Raw genomic sequence first — 22,104 nt, 5'->3', positions numbered from 1 at the left:
CACAGGAATTGTGCTGAGTACTAGGAATACAGAGAAAAGCAAAAACCGTCCCAGCCCTCAAGGAGGACTTGACTTGTGACAAGAGACAGCAGGTAAACAACTCTTTACAAACAAGAGACACACGGGATAAATTGGAGATAACCTCAGACAAAAGGCATGAGGATTAAGGAGGAATGGGAGAGGCTTCTTGTTTAAGGCAAGGTTTTAGCTTAATCCTGAAGAAGTCCAGGAGGCAGAGATGTGTGCGGAGGACGCTTCAGGCTTGGGGGCTAGCCTGTGAACATACCTGGAGTCAGCATATTGAATGTTTTGCACAAGAAACAAGGAGGCCAGTGCCACTGGATGATAGAGTATATGGAAGGGAGTAAAGTGTAGTTTTCATGTAAGCGAGAAAGTAGGAGATGTAGAAGGAAGGGTAAACCTTTAAAGTGCTCCACAGTATAGCTTTCACCTACTTTTCCCATTTCATTTCACACAACTCCCTTGCTTGCACTCTTTGTTTTAATCAAGCTGGCCTGCCAGCTTTTTCTTGTACATGACATTCCATCTCCCACCTGTGTGCTTTTGCACAGGTGATCCCCTACATCTGTAATCCTCCTCATTTTACCATGAATAACCCCTGGCTTCCTTCAGAGCACAGGTCAGGGGTACCACCTACATGAGAACTTTCCCCATCCCTGTGAGTATTCAGAGCTGTCTCTATCTGACATTCTTTGTGTGTGTGTGTGTGTGTGTGTGTGTGTGTGTGTGTGTGTGTATGTGTGTGTGTGTATGTATATATACTTTGTATTTACACATGATTATACACATTGTCCCTCCCCACTACCCCCAATAGAATGTGATCTCTATGAACTCAGGGACTGTTTTTTTAAAAGTTTTCTTCCAATCCTTAGTCCTTGCACACAGTAGTCACTTAAAGAGGTATTTGGGTGAATTGCATTGAATTTTGATCATGGTTGGAGAGTGAAGTTTCTAAGCTCCAGATTTTGGAACTATTGCAATTCTGAGAGATAATTGGGACTGAAGTATGATCAGGACAGTGTATTTCTTATTTACATATCTTAAAGGAAGTTAGGGTTGCTGAAGAAATGTCATGGGTGGGTGGGAATGGGGAGTATTGCAACAACAATTTGTCAAAGAGAAACCAAAAAAAAAATTAAAGAGGTTTTCTTAAATAGAGTCTGGAAACTCCAGTTGTAATGAAAATGTTGTCTACCTTGACAGTCATTAGATAGTTGTACAGACAGAAGTCAGCTGAGAAGAATCTAGTCAAGATGCATGTATGGTCCATTTTTTTCATTCATCTAGGATTCATTCAGAGCAGCTTGGTGGCAGTGGATAGAGTGCTGGATTTGGAATCAGGAAGACTCATCCTCATGAGTTCAAATCCAGTCTCAGGTACTTATTAGCTGTGTTACCTTGGGCAAGACACTTAACCTCTGTTTGGCTCAGTTCCTTATCTGTAAAATGAGCTGGAGAAAGAAATGGCAAATCACTCCAGTATCTTTGCCAAAAAACAAAACAAAAATGAAAAACTGCAAATGTGGTGGTGAAGAGTTAGACATGACTGAAACCACAACAAAGGATTCATTCACCAGGTTTAAATCTGTTAATACCACTGCTCACTCTGTTCTCTTATTTCTTATGGATGTGTTGGACCTGATTCAATGGGAATATCAATGAATCCCACACTATTATATGCTTCCGTGTGTGTATATGTCTATACCAGACACATGATTTTGAACTTACAAAAGACACTTGATCAGAATCCCTTGGGGACAAAATCTTCTATGGAGCAGACCATTTCAAACAGACCATTTGATGTTAAATGGTCTGCTTTAAATTGGCCACCCTCTATTTGCCCACAGAATGAAACAAAGGCATGGCAAGCATCTACCTTCACATTGATTTCAGACTAGATGTGGCAGGGGCCACCCTTCAAGAATGTGAAGTGGAGTCAGGGATGTGACCTTCATGCCCTCCCCAAAAGGCTGTCAGATAATGTCTAGAGAAGTAGTACTTTCTGTGAAGGTTATTTTCCTTTATTTTATCTATGCTAGGGTGCTGAGCAAGCATCAGATGAAAAAAGCTGTCAGTAATTTCTAACCTGGCTGGGTTCTAACTAGTGACCTTGAAGCACAGAAGCTCTTTAACCCATTTCCCATCATCTGAGCCATCCGTTTGATATCTCCATAACTACTGCCCAGGGAGCAGTGCCTACAGGATGTTCTCAAGAGCCATTAGTGGTCTAGGAGGCATTAGGAAGCCCAAAGAACTCATTGAATTTTTTCACTAGTTTCCTGTAAGTTAACAAAAAGCCTAGTCAAATAAGACCTTGGACTGACTTGCTTTTCATTTGTACTTTTATTAACAGCATAAAAAAACAGTCCATTAGTTTTTGCACATGAGCTCCCATGGTTTATTTTTTTTTCCTAACTACATGTTAATTTTTAGTCTTTTTCTTAATTCTTCTAAGATGAGGCGTGTTTTGCAGTACTACCCTCTATTTTCCTTTATGCCCCCCATAATCTCAGATAAGCAGCAAATACCATTCCATGCAGTCTTCTCTCCCTGTATCTTTTGTAAGAGATTCCTTTCTTCTTTCCCTCCAAAGTCTCCATGATGTTTCTTGCCTTTGACAATCTAACAGTCATGTTCATCGTAACCAATGGTCTGTTCAAGCAAGGAAGTTACAAATGAATCGTCTCTCAGTTACAGATTTATTCTGTGTGCTCAGCCTATATCTTTTGTTATTATCTTTGCTGTAAAATGTTCATCGGTACATTACTTATGTTTACACTGGTCCCCAGTTAGAGGAAAAAAAGAATGTTTGCTTTTCTCAAAGACCTTCTCTCTACAGGTCAGGTGGAGTCACTTCAATTTTGCCTCAGTGTGCATAGGAAAATAATTAGGTCATAAAAAAGCTGTTATTAATTTTTATACCTGATACTGGGCATATTTCTTTAGCCCTAAAAGAAGCAAACCTAAAGGAACACTGTCACATTAAGAGAACTTTGCAACCCTGAATATTTTATTTAAATGCCATTAGGTGATCAGGAATGTTTGCTGCTTTTCTTTTCCCATCATTGCTGATTGCCAGTATATTTGTGGGTAAACAGAAAATCTCACTCTCTCTTTTATAACTGGCCTCCTCCTACCTTGTTCATTTTTTGATGGCACTGTCTTGTGTTTGTGACAGGGAAAATCACTCCCATGTTGACGAGCGGCTGTGCCACAAACATAGGGCTGAGATGGAGCCAAATGAATCTGGCGGGAGAAGTGGGTGGATTATAAGAAAGACAAACTCTGTTTACACATAAATACCTTGGTAATCAGTAATCATGGTAATATGGCAATAAGAACAGTGCATAATAGTGAGTGCAAGTTTCTGCAAGATACTCCATGTAGCCAGATATATTTATGGCCTTTTAAACACAAAGTTCTTGGTTTAACCTTAATTTGATGCTCAGATGCTTTCAGTATGAACGATGTTTAATTCTTTGTTCCTTGTGGAAACCTTTGATTATATGAGAAATGACTGAACTGCTCAAATTCAGATAAAATGGAACTTGTAATAGAGGCAGCTAAAATATTGATATCATATTTGTGTATATAGTACATATACGTATATGTATATACATGTCTATACACACATGCATATTTTATAAACACACATATGTTTATAAACTTTATGTATATGTGTTTACATGTATTGTGTTTAATATGCATATACTCCTATACCTATGTATTTACATACATATATCTTATATAAAATTTGTATTTTTATACATTGCTATTTATAAACCTATAACTATATACATATATGTTGTGTAATATATACATGTATGTGTATATGTGTGTAAACACTAGTGTTTTAGCCTCTATTAACAGTTGTACGCACAAATATATATGTGTATGTGTATGTATTTTTCCAGTGACCATCCTGGAAACTCAGCATTGTAAAACAAAACATCCTCTTAGCTGCCATATTCCCAAAGCCAAAATATCAGAGTTGTAGTTTGAATGACATTTTTAAAGAGATGAAAGGTACTTTCACCAGTTCTATGAAAGAGATATTGGTCATAGTAGAAAGGGAGACAATAATAGGTCTCTTTGAAATAAATGCAGGAAAATTAAACCATTGTTTCTATATATGAATTCTAACACATGGCCATTGCAACTCAGCTGAATACTGGTATATCTCTGTAAACTGAAAGTGAAAAACATTCAATGACAAAATTGTGGGAGAAATGAGTGTGTGTATCTTATGCTAATCTTCCTGCTCTGACATGATTATTTTATTTCAAAACTAAAGCCTCTAGAAAAAGATATATTGCCAGTATTAACTAAACAAACTGAGGTGTTCCAACTTTTAAATTTCAGGCTGCCATTATTTCGTAAATTCTAATAGCTGAAATAGCAACAGTAAAGATGTCCAGGTTTGAATGAAATATATTTCATAAATTAGCTTATCATTGCACTGATTTAGCATGCCTAGCAGGTGAAAGACAAAAACATGTGTTATCTTCCCTAGGGAACCTTCAATGAATGTCATTCCAGCTTCATATGTCTTTCTTCTCTCCCCTTCTTGAACTGATATAAAATTCTAATGTGTGCCCTCTGGTTCCATCTTCATTGAAATCTAGCAAAACTGCTGAAGGTAAGATAGTGGCAATGGTGCATGAAAAAGGGAAAAGGGATACAGTGATTCATAGCATACTTGAAGAAAGTTGCAATTGTTAACAGCACTACTTTTATATGTAGACAGGTTAAAATGTGTCATATATCAGTGTTAAAAATAAAGTTATTCATCTTGGCTAGTTTCTTAAAGTTCAAAGAAAAGGCAGTAAAACTATAGAAGTATCCATCCACCGGACTCTGAGAACACACCAAGTCCCTGCCTTCCCAAACAAAAGACAAATGAATGGATGGCGGAGGGATGTTTGTTGTTTTCTACATTGGCAGTATCTTGAGTAGTTGTGCCCATTTACCTTTTGTTAAATAATGAAATATTCTAGCAGCAGGAAATAGATAACCCTTTGAAAAATGCCATATCTATTTTCGGTGGTTTTGTAATTCTATGTTTTCTATGTTTGGTAGTTCTGGCCTTGGTTTCTGATTTCTATTTTCCATTAGTCCATGGAAATTTGAACCTCTGATATAATAGTGTTGTGTGTATGCATAAAATAGTGACATGTCTGTATCTATATCTATATCTAATCTTATATAATTGTGATATAGATAGATAGTTCCTCTCTTCCAAGAAGTGCTTGTCTGATTCTGATAGATGTTTTCAAAGGATATCATTCCCACCTTACAGAGGAGGAAATGGAAGTATATTATACAGTATTTTCTCTGACTTCCCCAGCAAAAGCAAAGGCAGAAAATACCCATCCTTGTTCTATCATGTTTTCTCACCCCAATACGTTGCACCCAACCATTGAAATATCTCATCAGCCCTTCTTCCTCACTGTTTGCTTGAGTGGCAAAGAGGAGTTTGGTTTCAAAATACTAGGTGGACTTTTAGTCACACTTTTCATTGGTTTGAACTGCAAGTGTAAATCTTGGGGATCATTCAAAATTGGTGATTTGACATGGTCTGAAAAGAAAAGGGAGCATGTAGCTCCAATCTGCTATAGTACAGTCATCATTTGATTTTTGTAGATGTCTGTTTAAGTTAAAAATACTTTTGTAGAGATTGGAGCTTAGATGACTTCATGTTTCTGGAACGGTGGCTCACTTTAGTAACTTTGTCAAGATTATGGTGAATTCCATCATTTAAATTAGAACTTAGTTATTCAGATGTCCATTTAAAATTGTGAATTAAAAGTTCTATGTGCACATAGGTATATATAAACACAAATACAATACATATAGTGTATGTATGTCTCTGCAAACAGACATATATGTATATATACATATATAGAATTTATTGCTGATCTCTTGCTCTACCAGGAGAGGAAAAAAATGTTAAGTGTGTCATTAAATGCACTGTTTAAAATATTCTTCAGGTACAGTGAATGAATCATGATTAACTGAGCAGAGCCGAATTGGTCACTTAACTGACATTGATATTTTTTTTCATTTTTAGAGTAATACAAGTGAACTCCATTAGTCCTTAATCTCTTACTTGTGGGGGACTTATCTTTCTAGTTTCTGTGAATATAGGAATCTAGAGTCTTTCATTAAAAATCTAACTTTTTTAGAAGATGCTTATTTTTAAAAACCTTTAAGGAAATGTGAGTTTTGAGGTAATTTTCATTTTAATACTCTGTCATAACAAATTTAATGTAATTCAGTTCATCAGATACTTATAAAGCATCTATTATGCGAAAGACACTGTTTTAAGTGCTGGGGATTCAGACAAAAATGGAAAAAAAAAACCAACAAAATTCTCCCTGCCCTAAAGGAGCTTATGTTCTATCAAGGGTTACAAAGAGTAAATAAAACGATAAGTAAATAAATGCAAACTAATTTCAGGAGGGAAAGAACAATAACAACTGAGATCAGATCAGGAGATAGTCACTTATTAAGTACCAACAATTTTATGGTATTTCAAACCTGCTGCCTCTTAGATGATGATCCATCCTTCCTTCCTTCCTTCCTTCCTTCCTTCCTTCCTTCCTTCCTTCCTTCCTTCCTTCCTTCCTTCCTCCCTCCCTTCCTTCCTTCCTTCCTGCCTCCCTCCCTTCCTCCCTTCCTTCCTTCCTTCCTTCCTTCCTTCCTTCCTTTCTTCCTTCCTTCCTCCCTACCTTCCTCCCTTCCTTCCTTCCTCCCTCCCTTCCTCCCTTCCTTCCTTCCTTCCTTCCTTCCTTCCTTCCTTCCTTCCTTCCTTCCTCCCTCCCTCCCTCCCTTCCTCCCTCCCTCCTTCCCTTTTTGCCTCTCTCCCCTCCTCCCACTTTACCTTCCTCCCTCCCTTATTTTCTCCCTCCTTCCCTTATTTCCTTTCCTCTTTCACTCCCTCCTTTACTCCTTCCCTCCATCCCTCTGCCCCCTGTCCCCCTTTCCCTCTCAAACTTCATCACTTCTTCTGTTATTCCTAGTCCTCCTCTCTGAATGACAGTTTATTATCAATCTGCAAGAAGACCAGAATTCTTTTTTCCTTTATGAAGGCACCTTTTTCCCATTATCACGGTAACTGGAAAACCTAATTAAAAATGAGAATTCTAGGTGATAGCTTTTCTAAGAATCATTACTGGCATAGTCAGAATATAGATTTCAGAGCTGGGAGGACTGTTTTGTAAATATTCAGGGTAATTGTTTTTAGAATCCTGCCTTTTATGGGACCACAGATGAATGCATTCCAAGTAGATGAAGTACCTTAAACAAAAATGATTGGATCTTCCTTTTCTGTTTTATTCCATTTCTTTGTATGGCATTATCAGTTCTGATGTTTAGAGCAACTGGTTTCCAATTTCCTGGATATGGTGTGACAGCATTGACAATAGAAGCTATATCTTAACCCATTTGAATCAATGCCATAGATGAGCACAGAGACGTACTGAAGACAGCTTTTATGAGGTACATATTGTCAATGTAAACACTGTGAAATCCAACACATTTAGAAGAGTATATTCTGTATTTGTTAGAACGATGAATCTCTAATGGATTCATGAGCACAGCCAAATAAACCAAGACCAGTCATAAGCATATGTAGCCTAATATTCAAATGGAGGAAATCCAATTAAGTTCTATCCCTTCATAGTTTTTCATTCATGAGGCAGTACCTTTTACAGAAAAAAAGCAAATAAGTAAAAAAAAGTTTCTTTTGCTGAAAAAAAGCATTGCATTTTTAAAATATAAGTTTGAAGTTAGTCTTCCACAGATAGCCAATTTAATTATGCTAAAAATGACATTTTTAATTAAACACCAAGGTAAGCATAAATGGATTTCAAAATAATTAATCAAACATCAAAAAATTGAAACCTTTTTCTGCTTGAGCAGCAGAAATGAAAGAGCCAGTCTTCGGGTCTCATAGAGATTCAATCTAATTTAATTCTCTGTCTTCTCTAAATAAACATTCCTAAAACCTTTTTTTCATCTGGGGGAATAAGGATGAGAGGGGTAATCAATATTTCTAGCATTTTAATTAAAACCGTTAGTGGAATAAATCCATTTAATTATCAGTTAATGAAATACAAGGTCATTTACCTGACAGGAACTTTGAAGGTGGATTACTAGCTGGAATAAAGCAGAAGAACCCAATGTCACAGCCATTTAACTTCTGTCAAATTTAAGGTTAAAATCCTTTTAGACTGTTTAACCTATTCTCTACCATTTTTCTATTATGTATGCCAATTGGCAGGAGAAATACATGTTAAAACTTATTTTACATTTAATTGTGCTCCAAAGTTGTCATTATATTTCTAGAAATTTCTTTCCTTCTCTAAGAAGTGAACTGAAAGGCAACAAGGGATTCTAGTTCCAAATGTTATCATTTTTAATGTTTTTATTTCACTGAAATAGCAACAACAAAAAAGCCCACAATGGGATTCAGCACTAAATTTGGTCTTTCAGAAAATTTTGTAAGGAGTCTCTTCCAGTTCACATCTATTGTTAATTGACTAGATTATTCATTTCAACAGTCAATGGTGTTAAGGTGCCAACAAGTAAGATCATGTGAGGGGCTCCTACCTGGAGGTACCAAACACCACTATTTCCCTTCTTTTTAAAGTTATTTTTAATTTCTGTTGTGAGTTCTTTTGTTGAGGTAAGCTATATTGAGAATGTGAGAAAATTGACTGTTTTCGTTACTTAAGCAGGTTGTCCAGTTGGTTGGAGGGAAACATTTTTTAGCTATATGCCAGTTCAACAAATAAAGAGAAGGAAAGAAATACACATAAAAGAAAAAAAATGCATCTATTACCTTTGATTGAGATGTAGGGTTTAGCGGAGCAGAGCTTACTGTTTCATGGATCACTTTTGGAAATACTCTTTGCTTGTAAAAGCATTCTTCAATCCCTTCCTCCAATAGTGAATTCATTTTCTTGAGTGTGAACTTTCATTGTAATATTGCACCTTTGACTATCTAGCTTATAACTATAAATTTGAAGGGGAAATAGGTTACTTGTCTGTTTGGATGATTATATCTCATTTTTCCTTCTTAAAATGAAAGCACCCAAATATACAGATAGCTGGCAAAGAAAAACAAATGTCACATGGTTTACTCTGTGCATTTTGTACTGAATCATCTTAATCTTCAGCTCATCCTAAGCCCCATGTGTCTTTTGATTTTCAGAGATATATTCTGTTGATTCCATGACAGCCATTAAAACATCAGTTTTATTTAATTGTCAAAAGAATATTACTACTTAATATACATGGCTTTCAAAATCAGAACAAAACAATTGAATTGCCCAAATGCATGTTGTTTTTAAGAAAAGCAGCCCATTCATTTCCATGATGGTGAATTGGTACCAAACTGAAAAAAAATCTACATTGTTTTCTGTTCATTCTCACAGCAGTTTTTTTTTTTAATTTCCACTGAACAAGCAGATGAAGGGCTTTTCCTCAGAAGGGTTTAAGGACGTTTGGTCTTAAGGAGATGTGTTTATTTTGTCAAGCCATTCCTATTATGAGAAGCTAGATATTTCTTACAGTGTTTTTGTTTTTGTTTACATTTCATAGTCTTTGAAGGTAGGTGGCTTGGATTGTTCAGGAAAGTCATAAATTTCGCTTCTGCCAAGCCTTAGCTGGGACATTACTGGGGAAATGATCTTTGATACATTATCAAATTGTAATTCCAATTTTGAATATAAAGCAAAAACTCCAGAATAGTGATATAGTTGTGATGAAAAGAACACTGGATTTAGAATTGGAAGACCTGCTTTTGATTCTCAGCACAACTACTTGCTGTTTATTTGACCCTAGACAAGTCTTTGGGGATCATTTTCCTTATTCTTATTATTTCTTAGACTATATAATCTCTAAGCTCCTTTCTAGTTTTTAAGTCTCTCATTCCAAATCTGATTCTTCCAAAAAGAATGTCACCTGGCTCTTAAGTGGAATTTTAGACTATCAAGTCACTGGGATTTATAGGGTCCTCTTTTTCAGTGGACATTTCAGTTATCATGATACTTAAGTTGTAATAAGCAAAGAATTCATCTCGCTTTTTATTTCCACTGGAATTAAAGTAACCTAGTTATGATTGGGAGGCATCATTGCATAGGGAATAGAGAGCTGCCTCAAGATGGCTCATTTTGCCTCTCTGACATATATTGACTTTGTGACTCTGGGCATGTCACTTCACTTCTCAAGGTTCTGAGCCAGAGGTGTCAGACAGGCTGCCTGCAGAACACCTTGTTGCTACTCTGTAATGTACCCCAACCATATTAAAATTTAATTGGGAAATAGTTAACAAAATAAATAAAAATATGGTAGAACATAGATAATGTTGATGTGTAGTTTACTAAGTCAAAGTGCAGCTACAGGGCTCCTTACTTACAATTTAGTGACCTTTGTTTCTATCTGAGTTTGACACCACTATTCCAGGCAAATCTCTAAGACTTGAAGTTGCAGAGAAGGTGCTTGCCTACATTGGTAAAGAAAACTTTTCACTTGAGTCCAGTTTCTATCTCCAGTTATGGTTGTATTAGTTTTATTTATTTTTCCAGCTCAGATGATTATGGTCTTAAGACACCCTGACAATATGGAGCCTTTTGATTATGTTCATCAGAATTGATGATAAGTTTGCATCAAACATCTCCTGGTGATAAGGCAGATTCCCCAAAGCACTGCCTTCTTCATTGAAACCAATGGAGAGTATCCACCTACTAGGTGGGAAACTTCCTCTTTTTCTTAGATTTACCTTAATGGTCTTCAATTTCCAAATTAACTTTAGCTCTTCTGGCATAATTTTGTTGCGGGTTGTTTTCTTTTCTGCAGAGATTTTTCTGGGCTTAAGTCTCATTTTAGCACAGTGCCTGGCACATAGTAAGCACTTCATAAATGCTTAACAGGGATGGTCATATCCATAAATCAATTCAGTTTTTAAAACATATATTATATACCCTTTCTGTACAAAGCATTGTTAGTCCCTTGGGATAAAGCATTGAAAAACAGCACAGTTCCTGCCCTTGAGGATCTTATAATCTTAAAAAAGAGGATGAAATGAAACCAAGAAAGGCTGCGTGTAGGTGCCAACATCTTTATTATACCGTAAAAGCAGTCAGTGAAAAGAGGAAACAAGCATTTGTTGAGCACCTACTATATGCCAGGCACTATGCTAAGCACTTTATAAATATTACCTCATTTGTTCTTCACAACAACCCTGGGAAGTAGATGCCAATGCCAGTATTATCCTCATTTTCTAGATAAGGAAACTGAGGCAAACAGAGGTTAAGTAATTTACAAGTGAGACCACATTTGAACTCTTTTTTCAATGTTTTTTTCACATTTTTATTTGAAGTTTGAGTTCCACATTCCATCCCTCCCATCCTCCCCCCACCACCCTGAGTCGGTAAGCAATTAGATAGAGGTTATACCTATGGAATTATGTAAAACATTTTCATATTAGAAAGAAAGTGAAAAATAACATGTTTCAGTCTGTATTCAAATAATATCAGTTCTTTCTCTAGAGGTAAATAGTATGCTTCATCATTAGACCTGTGGGTTTGTCTTGGATCATTGTATTGCTTAGTATAGTTAAATCATCCACAATTCTTCAGGAACAATATTGATGTTACTCTGTACAACACTCTCCTGGTTCTGTTCACTTCATTCTGTATCAGTTCATGTAGGACTTCTCAGGTTTTTCTGAAATCATCCATTACAATCATATACCACAGCTTATTTAGCCATTCCCCAACTGAGGGGTATCCCTTCAATTTCCAATTCTTAGCCATCACAAAAAGAGTGGCTATTAATATTTTTGTACAAATAGATCATTTTCCCTTTTTTTGGATATCTTTGGGATATAGACCTAGGAGTGGTATTGCTGTATCAAAGGGTATGCACAGTTTTATAGCCCTTTGGGCATAGTTCCAAATTGCTTTCCAGAATCGTTGGATCAGGTCACAACTCTACCAACAGTGTATTAGTGTCCCAGTTTTCCCATATCCCCTCCAACATCCATCCAACATTTTCCTTTTTGTCATATTAGCCAATCTGATAGGTGTAAGGTGGTACCACAGAGTTGTTTTTAATTACTCAAGTCTTTCTCAGTCCAGGCCCAGCATTCTATCCACCGTGTCACCTAACTAAGAGGTGAAGAGGCACAGAGATGGGGGATGAAATGTCATATACAGAGAATAGCAGATCAGCTAGTTTGGTTATAACAAAGACTGCTAGGGGGTCAGGTACAAAAAGCCTGGGAAGATAGGCTGGAGGTAGAATATGAAAGACCTTAAATATCCAACAGAGTTTGTAAGCTCATGCTCAGCTCTTAAAATTAAAATCATTAACATGGATAATTACTAAAAATCTGGATTTTTCCAATATAATACTCATAACTATCAATGGCTAGACATCTACTGCACAAGTTTGTTGTTTTCTCACAAAACTTCATTCTTAGTTTCATACTGGTATGTGCTCTGCATATGGCTGGGAGAACTTTGTGAAGCTTAGGACTGGGGCATTAGAAACTCTGCTTTCAAAAGGCTCTGACTTTGAAATGTGCACCATTGACATTATAGGTTTGTTTTCATGACACAATCCCACGGCATAATTCTCACACCCTAAGGGCTACCCCTAGGGGGATGTTCAGAAGTAGAATAAATTGGCATTGACTAAAATGAGAATTTTCTCCACTGTAAGAATGAGTTTTAGACAGAATCTCAATCTGAAACTACAATGAAGCATTTTAAAAATGCAGCTCTGTAGGCCTGATCTGGTTGGGGCTGACATGTATAGTTCTTTTCCCCTTTAAGAATAAAATCATTGTTTTTACACTGTTGCTATCAAGAACACATAGGTAGGAGGGTTTATTAAGGGTATTTATCAGTTGTCAAAATTATGTGTACATCTATATATATGCATATGTATACATAAACATAGACAAGTGAATGTACATGTGTGCCTATTTATATAGACATACACATATATACACATCTCTCTCTCTCTCTCTCTCTCTCTCTCTCTCTCTCTCTCTATATATATATATATATATATATATATATATATATATATATATATATCTGTCTTATCTATTTTTCTATTTAGCTATGTAGGAATAGCATTTGAGGGTGTGTATGTGGCCAGGCAAAGTTGAAATCCTTTCCAGGCATTTGTCTTCATCTTTTTCATTCAGAATTTTGTGTTGGTAATTTTCTTTGGGCAGGGAACTAATTTGAGAAACCAAAACTATGTGATTCATTTCAGTAAAATTTATCAATGGGCAAAATGGATTATTTGAGTGCCTGCCAAGGAATTGAGGAAGTCTCTAGCAGATGAAGGAACAGTTTATGTAGAAGAATTGCTACTATCTCATAAGCTCTATTCCCCACCCCCACCCACAGTCCCTGTGTAAATATCCTAGCCTTTTTCCAGATTTATTTTGATTTTAGGTCATAAAAGGTCTACAGAGTAAAATGGAATTTAAAAATCTGTAAACACCAAGGGCAGTATGTTTGTTTTATGAAAATTGATGCTTGAATTTCAAATAGGTGGAAACTTTATAAAATTAAATTCTCACTTAGTCTTGATTTATTTAATCTAATAAATTTAGCAGTATATAATGAATATCCACGTACTGTAAAGCACTTGACTAAGGCTCATCTAACTTTATATGATTCTCCAAATTCCATAGATGACAAAGTGTATCCCACATAGTCTTCAAAATCACAGCACAAAGTTCCTACATTCTATATCTATACATGTATAGATTTCTAAAGAGTTTCATGGTTTGAGAGTGGATGGGAGGAAGTTGTGTGTGTGTGTGTGTGTGTGTGTGTGTGCGCACCTCGCAAGTACAAAAGAAAGAGAAATTGTAATGTCACTCTCCTATCCCCACCAACCCTGGACAAGTCCTCTCTAACTTGGATATTCATCTCTCTCTTGCCCATCTCTCTGACCCTTCATTCGTCCACTATTTTGGTTGCGAGGAAAGGAAAGGGAGTAAATAAAAAGAAAGAAACTGAACTAGTGGAGGAAAGGACAAGAAGGGAAATTGGAAAGTGATTTCTGCCTTGCATTCATTCAGAAGTAAGTGTGTGTGATGACTATGAGGCAAATATTTTTTTGCCTAAAAGATACAATGTAAGAAGTAATAGTAGTATTTTGCATTTCAACAAATGTTTTTCCCCTTTTGATCTTTCTATTTAGTCTTTCTATGGTCTTTCATGTGTATGCATATATATAATACACAATTATTTATACACATAAATGTATGTGTGTGTGTGTGTGTGTGTGTGTGTGTGTGTGTGTGTGTGTGTGTGTAACCACATCCCCTGTGCTCCATGTCAATGCATAGCTTATGTGCCAGATCAGCACAAAGGACTGATAACCATCCTAGTTCCTCTGAATTAAAAACTGAGATTTTAATGTGTCTTTGCAATTTCCCTTAATATTAACTACTGTTTTGGGGAAGGTCTTTTATTGGTGAAGGCTATAATAACTCAATTGCATTCCAATTTTTTTAACTTTGTTAATCTGAATGTCACTAAACTGAATTTCATTTGGGGGAAAAAGGATATTTATGTTTGGGGGACAGTGATTGTACAACAATATAGAAGTGTGATGGAAGATAAGATTGGAAAGGTAGGTTAGAACCAGATAATTGAGGACTTTAAATGAATATTATGCTTGGATCTTTAATCATTTGATACATACAACATTTTACTAGGTAATTTTAAGTAGGTCATGTTACACATGCTCAAAAGACTAAATTAAATATATGTTATATAATAAAGCATATGATTATAAACTTATAAAGTATATGTATGTATTATGTATGTGCATACATTATATATAATACATACATATGTGTATATATATGCATACATATAATCAAATACTTTTCCTTGGCATAGATATAACAACCAAACATTTCTCATGGTAACCTTAAGAAGATTTAAAGGACAGAAGAATTAATGATGCAAAAGTTTTAGAAATGGAACACTATATTCAAAGCTTAATTTTTCTTTATTCAAAAATGTGTCTAAAATCTCGGAGCTGTCTTAAATACATTCAAAAAGATAGCTTTTCCCTAGGGAACACAAGAAAATATATTCTAGAGGAACGTAAATCTTTTTACTTTTATGTGACTTTTATAATTTGCCTCCCCAATTCTGCTAATTGTCAAAGGTGTCTGTATTTTAATAAAAGTTTTCTCCCTGAGAAACCCATTTTCCTCTCCCACATGAACCCACAATAAAATCATAAGGCTCAATTTTTGACATTTCATTCATTTTCCTGACTGTATTCTGTGAGGTGATAAATATAGGATTATGATCCCTCTGTAGAATGAGGCATAAGAAGCTGTATTAAAAGGAGAGCAAGTTCTCTTTTTAAGGTGTACAGGCACCTGAAATATTCAGCAACAACAAAGGAAATTGCTCGCTGCTTAAATAGTGTTTATCTTTAGCCTTGCAGCATGGAATGTCTTTTCCAAGGAAAAACAAAGAAAATTTACAGGAATGGACAAGACCTTGGTGAGGTTCCTTGGCATATTTCTGAAGGTCTTGTCTCTGGTTTTTAAATTCATTTCTTTCTGATTGGTTTGTAGCTGTTCTGCATAAGAGTAAATGCAAATTTGAGCATGTGTATCACTTGTAGCCATGGCATTTCTTATAAAGATTTGTTTTTTGCTTCAATCTAATTTTGAGATTAGGAAAAGAATTTGAAACAAAAAAAAGTCCCTGGAATTCACTTTAACAGAAGGTAAAGGTCCTCTTGCACCTGTTTCCAGGTTGCTACCTTTGTCACTGATTTCAGAAGTAAGCTTGGCTGCCAGTTGTTCCCTGGGGAGTTCTGAGACTAAATTCCTAAAGGAAAGCTCACTTGCCATGTTGTAATAGCTTTGAAGAAGACTTTTCTAGGTTCTTTTAGCATTGATATCCCAGCTTGGCAAGTGAAAAAGGAGATTGACAGGAGAAAGTTAAAGGGATTCCCCAAAGGTTATGGACATGTGGTAGGATGCTCAAAAAAAGGACTGAGGCACAAAACCTTTGTAGAAATCACCAGGAAAGGGCGGAGCCAAGATGGCAGCTGGAAAGCAGGGATTTGTTTAAGCTGTCCCCCAGGTCCCTCCAAACACCTGTAAAAAATGGCTCTGAACAAATTCTAGAGCTGAAGAACCAATGAAATAGAAGAGGGAAGCAGGGCTCCAGCCCAGGAAAGCCTGGATGGTCACAGGGAAGGGTCTATCACAAGGAGCTGGGAGTGGAGCAGAGTACAGCCCAGTGTGTGCTGCACCAGGACCAACCAGACTGGGAGTTAGGTAGAACAGGCGGTAAGGCCCTGAATCATTGAGCTGTGGCAGTTACCAGACTTCTCAACCCACAAATGCCAAAGACAACAGAGCAGGTTAGTAGAAAAACTGCTGGATCAGAGTGAAAGGAGTGTGTGATCGGCCCCAGCTCCAGGGGCAGCAGAAGTGGTGCAGCTCTGGGGCTGCTTCCAGAGCTCCAGCTGCAGTTGCTTCCGGCCCCAGGCCCACCTGGTGGAGGGAATTAAGTGGCAGATCAGAGCAGGAGTGCAGAGCCTGCGTGGATCTGGGTTGCAGTCCTGGTTGGTGGTTCTTGGGGGAGGAAGAGCACTGGTGTAGCAGAGCTTTCTGTGTAGAAGTAGCTCTGAAAGCAGCAGCGCAGTCCCTAAAGCTTGGGACAAAGTACTCTCTATTCTACAAGCAGTCACAAAGAGCTCAAGGGGCAAGTAGTTGGCTGGAAACATGAACAGGCCGTGAAAGTGAACTCAGACTCAAACTTAGACTCAAACTCAAACTCTAGATTCCTTTTTTGGTAACAAAGAAGATCAAAACATACAGCCAGAAGAAGTCAACAAAGTCAAAGAACCTACATCAAAAGCCTCCAAGAAAAATATGAATTGGCCTCAGGCCATGGAAGAGCTCAAAAAGGATTTGGAAAAGCAAGTAAGAGAAGTAGAGAAAAAATAGGGAAGAGAAATGTGAGAGATACAAGAAAGTCATGAAAAACAAGTCAGTGACTTGCTAAAGGAGACCCAAAAAAAATACTAAAGAAAATAACACCTTAAAAATAGGCTAACTCAAATGGCAAAAGAGCTCCAAAAAGCCAATGAGGAAAAGAATTCCTTGAAAGGCAGAATGAGCCAAATGGAAAAGGAGGTCCAAAAGACCACTGAAGAAAATACTACCTTAAAAATTAGATTGGAGCAAGTGGAAACTAGTGACTTTATGAGAAAGCAAGATATTATAAAACAGAATCAAAGGAATGAAAAAAATGGAAGACAATGTGAAATGTCTCATTGGAAAAACCACTGACCTGGAAAATAGATCCAGGGGAGATAATTTAAAAATTATTGGACTACCTGAAAACCATGATCAAAAAAAGAGCCTAGACATCATCTTTCAAGAAATTATGAAGGACAACTGCCCTGATATTCTAGAGCCAGAGGGTAAAATAGAAATTGAAAGAATCCACTAATCACCTCTGGAAGAAGATCCCAAAAAGAAAACTCCTAGGAATATTGTCACCAAATTCCAGAGTTCCCAGATCAAGGAGAAAATATTGCAGGCAGCCAGAAAGAAACAATTTTAGTATTGTGGAAACATAATCAGGATAATACAAGATCTAGCAGCTTTTACATTAAGGGATGGAAGGGCTTGGAATATGATATTCCGGAGGTAAAAGGAGTAAGGATTAAAACCAAGAATCACCTACCCAGCAAAACTGAGTATAATGCTCCAAGGTAAAATATGGATTTTCGATAAAATACAGGACTTTCAAGCTTTCTCAGTGAAAAGACCAGAGCTGAATAGAAAATTTGACTTTCAAACACAAGAATCAAGAGAAGCATGAAAAGGTAAACAAGGAAGAGAAATCATAAGGGACTTACTAAAGTTAAACTGTTTTGTTTACATTCCTACATGGAAAGATGATGTGTATAATTCATGAGACCTTTCTTAATATTAGGGTAGTTGAAGAGAATATACATATATATGTGTATATACACACACACACACACACACAGAGGACACAGGGTGAGTTGAATATGAAGGGATGATATCTAAAAAATAAAATAAAATTAAGGGGTGAGAGAGGAATATATTGAGAGAGGGAGAAAGGGAGAGATAAAATGGGGTAAATTATTTCGCATAAAAGTAGCAAGAAAAAGCAGTTCTGTGGGAAGGGAAGAGGGGGCAGGGGAGGGGGAATGAGTGAATCTTGCTCTCATCAGATTTGACTTGAGGAGGGAATAACATACACACTCAATTGGGTATCTTACCCAACATGAAAGTAGAGGGAAGGGGATAAAAAAGGGGGGGCATAGAAGGGAGGGCAGATCAGGGAAGAAGCAATCAAAAGCAAACACTTTTGAAAAGGGACAGGGTCAAGGGAGAAAAGTGAATAAAGGGGGACAGGATAGGAAGGAGAGAAATATAGTTAGTCTGTCACAACATGACTATTTATGGGAGTGTTTTACAAAATGATACATGTGTGGCCTATGATGAATTGATTGCCTTCTTAGGGAGAGTGGGTGGGGAGGGAAGAGGTGAGAGAATTTGGAACTCAAATTTTAAAAGCAGATGCTCAGAAAAAGAGCTGTTTTTGCATGCAACTGGGAAATAAGATATATAGGCAATGTGGTATAGAAATCTATCTTGCTCTACAAGAAAGTAAGGGGAAAAGGGGTGGGGATGGAGTGGGGCGACAGAAGGGAGGGCTGACTGGGGAATGGGGCAATCAGAATATATGCCATCTTGGAGTGGGGGGAGGGTAGAAATGGGGAGAAAATTTGCAACTCAAAATCTTGTGGAAATCAATGCTGAAAACTAAAAAAAATATTAAATTCTAAAGTATAAAAAATTTTTAAAAAATCACCAGGAAAAAAAATAAAGCCTTCTTCACCATTTGGTAACAAAATCTGAAGGAATAAAGCATCCTAATAGCCCTTATCTTCTTACACCAACAGGTCAAGCAGGGTTCAATATAGCTTCTGATATTTTCAGTTTAAGTTACTTAATTTTGTGTAATGTGTGTGTACATACACACACACACATATATACACATACACAGACATCCAAAAATCATGTTTTCCTGTAACTGAAGCTTAAGAAAATTAGCAGTATTCAGGTCATAGACCCAAAAGGATCTGTATAAAAATGCATCTTGACCCCATAGGCAACATTTCAGCAAAATGTATATCCCATAGGGAGAAAGAAACCATTATGCATTAACAAGATAGTGAAAAATGAGTATTATATAGCACACTACCATGATTGGTGTCATTTAAATTTGTTATGTGTAAACTTTTGACCATTGAACAGGAATGAAAAGGGCACTTTATGTTTTGCATTTAAGTTAATTACTGCTCCCTGGTCAGTAACAAGCTTCTCCATCATACCTCACAAAACATTTAATTTTACAGGTATCCTCTACAATAATGTAGTATTTTATTGGATTTGTGATCTCATCCTCCAATGGATTACGGGGATTATGACTGGAGATACACACATGAATATGTATGCATATATGTATATATGCATATATATACATGTTTGTGTGTTCGTATAATGTCAAGGTGATACGGTATGTTGGGAAAAGTAAACTTTATCATAACTTCTATTAATATGAGCATAGTCCTTTTCATTTCACATTATATTTGATTACTTCCTTCATCTGGAGCAAGTACCATGTTCACACAGCCATCCTTTCCCATGCAACCATAGTTATACAGGGTGTCCCTAAAGTCTGGACACATAAGAAAAATACATATTTTGAAATATTTAGAATATTAATAGACCTTATGCCCCTTGACTTCTTTTTCTGGGGTGTGCTAAAGGAGAAGGTGTACTCAGTGAAAATCAGAGATGTAACACACTTGATTGAACACATAAAGAGTGAATGTGCTAAAATTGATGGCAACGTGGAGTTACGGCATTGAGTTCATGTGAATCTTGCAAAGTGCACCAACCTTTGCATCACAAATGAAGGAAATAATATTTAAGATGTTATTTGTTAATATTCTAATTAAATAAAATATTGTTGAAAATTTCATTCATTTCATTTCTTGAAAATATGCATTTTTGCCTATGTGTCCAGACTTTAGGAACACCCTGCAGCTATAGATATGTATGTATATACACACATACATTTGTGTGCATACATATACGTACACACACACACACACATATATATATACATACACACACACACACACACATAAGTACATACCTACATATATCACCAAAGACAAAGGTGCTCACTCCAAAAATGATCATTTGAAAGGAAGGCTATATATTAGAAATAATAATAATTCAAAACATTAAAAATTATCATTTTATGTTTCCTTCCCCCCAAAAGCCACATTTTTTTGTCATGCTCTGTTGAATTCGATAAGGTTCTCACTCATATTGTATATTGTCTGTCTATTTAATATTTTAAATTTGGTGTGCATTTCAAAAATCACTGTTGTGTGATTTATAATCTTGAAAAAAATAACATAGTAGTCATAACTTTGCAGTTTTTTGTGATGCATGAAGATCAGATTTTTTAATGTTGGTTAATGCTTTGCTAATTAAAGTGTGCATGTTAATTAAAGCAGAGGCTAATGTTAATTACCTATATTAATGGGATCTCATGTAGCACCTGCCTGAAGCAATGGGTTCAATTTTCAAAATATCTCAATTAAGGCTGAAACTTTTGATTTGCATCTAGTAGGGTTTCAATTAACTGCATTGCAAACTTAAATAACACACTTAGGGGTGCAAAATATTATAGATCACATGTAGCACAGTGGGGTTGGGTAGGCTCACTGATTTCATGACTAAAGTGGAGGTAAGTAGACTCTCCTTTATTGGTGTGAGGCTAACCAGCTGCCATCACTTGTGAAGCTCTTTAAGTTAGATGTTAAATGGCAGTTTGGGGTCTTATTGTAATTACTTTGTCAAAAGAAAGAATGACATTTGTTCTCAATTACAACTAAACATGAGATAGTACAATGAACATGGTACTTGTTCCAGGTGAAGGAAGTAATTAAATATAATGTGAAATGAGAAGGCTTGTACTTATATTAATAGAAGTCATGTTAAAGTTTATTTTTTTTCCTACCAAACCACATCACCCGAACATATTACAAGTCTTTCTTAACCTAGCCATGAACCAGGCACATAGTATAATGGAAAGAGTGCTGGATTTGTTGCCGGAAAGCCTGGGTTTTAATTAACTCTGAGAGTTTATTAACCATGACATTTATTAGCTGTGAGACCTTGGCCAAGTCACTAGCTAGAATCAGAGGTCTTGGAGTTAAAAGGGACATCAATTCAGTAAGTATATCCTTATATAGAACCCTTTCCCTATACCCCCTCCCACCTCTCTGTAACGTCTGCCCGTTGCTCTTAGTTCATCCCTCTGAGGTGAAGCAAAAGTACAATTTCTCATCCACATAACAGCCCTTCAAACACTCCAAAGCAGCTCTTGCTTTTCTTTCCTTTAAATTAAATTTTACTTTTTCAATTAAACATTTATTTTTTCCCCTCCCAACTCTGTGTCTCCCCCACCCAAGGAAAGAAAAACAAAATCTTTGTAATAAATGTGCATAGTAATGCAAAACAAATTCCCATATTGGCCACATCCAAAAATATGTGTCTCATTCTGTATATTTAGTCCATTATTTCTCTGTCAGGAGGTAGGTAGCATTTTTCATCACTGGTCCTCTGGAATGATTGGTCATTGTGTTGGTCTGAGTCATATCTCTCAAAATTTTTTGTTTATAATGGTATTAATAGCAAAATTGTTCTCCTGGTTCTGCTCCCTTTACAAGATTCGTCTTTTCAGGTTTCTCTGAAACCGTCCAATAGTGTCTTCCATAAGTCCTCCTCTGGACTCCTCCCCTCACCGCCCCACCCTGCCTTTTTAAAATCAGCTTTTAATTTATTACATCACCACCTTAAGACTAAACAGATTATTACAGATCCATAGGTATATAACTGCTGTATCCCCTAAGAAATTTTTATCAAATCTTCTGCAT

At 36.5% G+C, this 22,104-nt stretch overlaps 1 protein-coding gene across 2 annotated transcripts in view; it reads left to right on the top strand.

Annotated features, from left to right (window-relative positions):
• The window catches only part of AKAP6 (A-kinase anchoring protein 6), a 495,488-nt gene that overhangs the window by 251,607 nt on the left and 221,777 nt on the right, over positions 1 to 22,104 (top strand). The gene's annotated exons all lie outside the window — the stretch shown is intronic.

Source organism: Trichosurus vulpecula, chromosome 8, assembly GCF_011100635.1.
Source record: "Trichosurus vulpecula isolate mTriVul1 chromosome 8, mTriVul1.pri, whole genome shotgun sequence".
Lineage (NCBI taxonomy): Eukaryota > Metazoa > Chordata > Mammalia > Diprotodontia > Phalangeridae > Trichosurus > Trichosurus vulpecula.
Note: the sequence above shows the minus strand (reverse complement) of the source record. Positions and strands in the feature narration are given on the sequence as shown.